The sequence below is a fragment of the Piliocolobus tephrosceles genome, chromosome 2, assembly GCF_002776525.5.
Source record: "Piliocolobus tephrosceles isolate RC106 chromosome 2, ASM277652v3, whole genome shotgun sequence".
In the NCBI taxonomy this organism is placed as follows: Eukaryota; Metazoa; Chordata; class Mammalia; order Primates; family Cercopithecidae; genus Piliocolobus; species Piliocolobus tephrosceles.
Genome location: NC_045435.1, coordinates 129817175 through 129821340, shown reverse-complemented (window position 1 = coordinate 129821340; position 4166 = coordinate 129817175).

Below are 4166 nucleotides of genomic sequence, written 5' to 3'. Positions count from 1 at the left end.
CTCTTTCCCCATAATGCCTTTCTCTCTTTCGCTCCTCATTTGCACTTTTGCTTAATGATCTTAGAAAAATCTGTTTTCTTTCTTTCCCTTCCATCATTTTGTTTGTAAATGCTGGATTACTTCAGTCATGGTTAAGCTTGAGAATGGTGAATTTTATACCAGGGAAAAGAGAAGATAAGCTTATATAAAGAATCAGTATCTAAAGCACAAAAAGCATCCTTGGGAATCTCCTAAAAATTATTTTCCCATATTTTTTCCTTCATTTTAATCTTGTTTTTCTAAAATAAAAAAAGTATTCAAACTTTCAACAAGAACTTTCATTCTATTTTCTTATTTCTTATTCTGGCATTTTTAAATACTACATAGTTTTTTAAAGACAATTTTTGGGAGTTGTAGGTTCACAGCAAAATTGAGCAGAAAGTACACATTTCACACATACCCCCTGCATGTATAGCCTCCCTTACTATCAACATCCCCCACCAGAATGTGACATTTGTTATAAAGGATGAACCTGCCTTGACACATCATAATCAAAGTCCATAGGTTACATTAGGGTTCACCCTTGGTGTTGTATAGTCTATGGATTTGGAAACATGCTTAATGACACATATCCATCACTACAGCATCATACAGAATATTTTCCCTGTCCTAAAATATTTACGCTCCCCACTAATACCTGGCAGCTACTGCTCTTTTCATTGTCTCCATAGTTTTGTCTTTTTCAGAATATTATGTAGCTGAAACCATACAGTATGAAGCCTTTTCAGGTTGGCTTCTTTCTGTTAGTAATATGTATTTAAGTTTTTTCTGTCTTTTCATGGCTTGTTGGCGCATTTTTAAATCCTAAATATATTCCATTGTCTGGATGTATCACAGTTTATTCACTCATTAAAGGACATCTTGGTTGCTTCCAAGTTTTGGCAATTATAAATAAGTTTGCTATCAATGTATGCAGGTTTTTGTGTAGACTTAAGTTTTCCACTCCTTTAGGTAAATACCAAGGAGTGACATGCTGGATTGTATGTTAAAAGTATAGTAATAAACTATACTTAGTTTAGTAAGAAACTGCCAAACTGTCTTCCAAAGTAGCTGTACCATTTTGCATTCCCACCAGCAATAAATGAGAGTTCCTGTTGCTCCCAATCCTCATTAGCATTTAATGTTGTCAGTGTTTTTGGTTTTGGCCATTCTAATAGGTGTAAAGAGGTATTTGACTATCATTTTAATTTGCATTTCTCTGATGATATATGATGTGGAGCATCTTTTCATGTGATTATTTTCCGTCTGTATATCATCTTTGGTGAGATGTCTGTTAAGGTCTTTGGCCCATTTTTTAATCAAACTTAACTTCATATATTAAACAACTTTTACATATTTTTAAATGAATTTTCAACTTTAATATATAAAGTTGTTCGCTTACTGTGGAGTTTTAAGATTTCTTTGTATATTTTTGATAATCCCTCTTTATCAGGTACATCTTTTGCAAACATTTTCTGTGGCTTCTCAGTCTCTTGAAAATTTAAGTTAAACTTTTTTTTTTTTTTTTTAATGAGCCTATACTCAGTTTTTGCATTTAAAGGTTTCACAGGCTCGCCTCAACACCAATGGGAAAACACAGTCCTCTTTGCAAATAGTTGACTTATAAACAAACTGTTGGAACGTGATTCATTTGCACCAATAAGAGATCACTATCACAGAACAAGTTTAGGAGGAGGGTGGCAGTAAAGTCTAATGGAAAAAGGCTAAAGAGGGTTAAGTTTGACAATGAGAAAAGACAGACTGGACAACAGTGTAAGACCCTGTCTCTAAATAAATAAATAGCAGTAATCTAGGCTATTAAAATGGCAAGTTTTAAATGAGTGAACGTATTTTCCAATTATGTTCTAAAATTTTGAATTCCTCATTAATTTCCCTATACTCCAGATCTTTAGAACCCTCTAGTGTCCATATGAGGAATTGGTTTAGGTGAACCAAGTAAAATGCTTTTAATTTGTACATTCATGTTATATATATATACATACATATGCTGGATGCAGTGACTCATGCCTCTAGTCCCAGCACTTCAGGAGGCTGAGATGGGTGGATTGCTTGAGCCCAGGAGTTTGAGACCAGCTTGGGCATCATGGCAAAATCCTGTCTCTACAAAAAATACAAAAATTAGCTGGGCATAGTGGTGCATGCCTATAGTCCCAGCTACTGGGGAGGCTGAGGTCGGGGATCACTTGAGCAGTGATCATGTCATTGCATTCCAGCCTAGGCAACAAGGCAAGACCCTGTCTCAAAATGTATACATATATTATAAAATACAAAAAACCTTTAGAAGTGTGCTTGTCTAACTTCCAATTTAAGATAACAGACTAAGCACATGCATCTGCCTCCCTCTTCTTAGGATCTGAGTGACATGACAGGAGAGTGGTAAAAGCAATAATTTTGTGGCAACATTGAAAAGAAAGAAGGACCAGTGGTCCAGAAACTGCAGTACCTCCAGGAAAGAAGGAAGGACCAGTGGTTCAGAAACTGTATTAAAAACTCTAGAAAACAGAAAGATGGATTCATAATAACTGGTTCACTTATCATTTCCACAACATACCAGTGGTAAAATGAAGTTTGGGGCTGGCGAAGTACTAGAGAGGTTCCAAGAACAAAATGGAGCATTATAAAGGGAAAGAGTGGCCTATGAAGCAGCAGCTCAAGAACAGCCATGTGTCACATAACAGGGATAAGTTCTGAGAAATGTGTCACTAGACGATTTCCTCACTGTGTGAACACAGAGTGTACTTACACAAACTTAGATGGTATAGCCTATTGCTCCTAAGCTACAAACCTGTACAGTATGTTACTGTATTGATACTCTAAGCAATGGTAAGTATTTGTCTATCTAAACATATGTAGTGTAGAAAAGGTACAGTAAAAATATGGCATAAAAGATAAAAAATAGTACACTCATATAGGATACTTAACTTGAATGGAGTTTGTGGGACTGGAAGTTGCTCTAGGCAAGTCAACGAGTGAGTGGTGAGTGAACATGAAGGCGAGGGGCATTAGTATACACTACTATGGACTTTACACTTAGGCTGTGCTAAAAATATTTTTCTTGTTTTAATAATCAATTAACCTTAGCTTACTGTAACTTTTTAAATTTATAAACTTTTAATTTTATATAACTTTTTGACTCACAGTAACACTTAGCTTAAAATACACATTGGCCAGGAACAAGCCTATAATCCCAAGATTTTGGGAGGCTGAGGCGGGAGGATCCCTTGAGCCCAGGAGTTTAAGACCAGTCTGAGCAACATAGTGAGACCCCGTCTCTACAAAAAGTAAAAAAAAATAGCTGAGTGCAGTGGTGCATGCCTGTAGTCCCAGGTACTCGGGAGGCTGAGGTGGGAGGATCACTTGAGCTTGGGAGGCAGAGGTTGCAGTGAGCCAAGATTGCGCCACTGCACTCCAGTCTGGGTGACAGAATGAGACCCTGTCTCAAAACAACACACAAAAACCACATTCAACGCATTGTACAGCTGTACAAAAATATTTTTTCTTTATATCTTTGCTTTAAAAACTTTCCTCTATTTAATTTTTTTTTAACTTTTAAAGACACAAACCCACACATTAGCCCCAGCCTACACAGGATCAGGATCATCAATATTACTGTCTTCGCTTCCACATCTTGTCTCACTGGAAGGTGTTCAGGTGCAATAACACACGTGGAGCTGTCATCTCCTACAGTAACAGTGCCTTCTGGAACTCCTCCTGAAGGGCATGCCTGAGTCTGTTTTACAGTTAACTTTCTAAAGTAGGGGTACACTCTAAAATAACAAGTATAGTATAGTAAATACATAAACCAGTAACAGTCATTTATAATTATCCAGTATTATGTACTATACATAATTGTATGTGCCAGACTTTTTTTCTTTTTTTTAAGACAGAGTCTCACTCTGTCACCCAGGCTGGAGTGCAGTGGTGCGATCTTGGCTCACTGCAAGCTCCGCCTCCCAGGTTCACACTATTCTCCCGCCTTAGCCTCCCGAGTAGCTGGGATTATAGGCACCCACCGCCATGCCCAGCTAATTTTTTGTATTTTTAGTAGAGACGGGGTTTTGCCGTGTTAGCCAGGATGGTCTCGATCTCCTGACCTTGTGATCCGCTCACCCTGGCCTCCCAAAGTG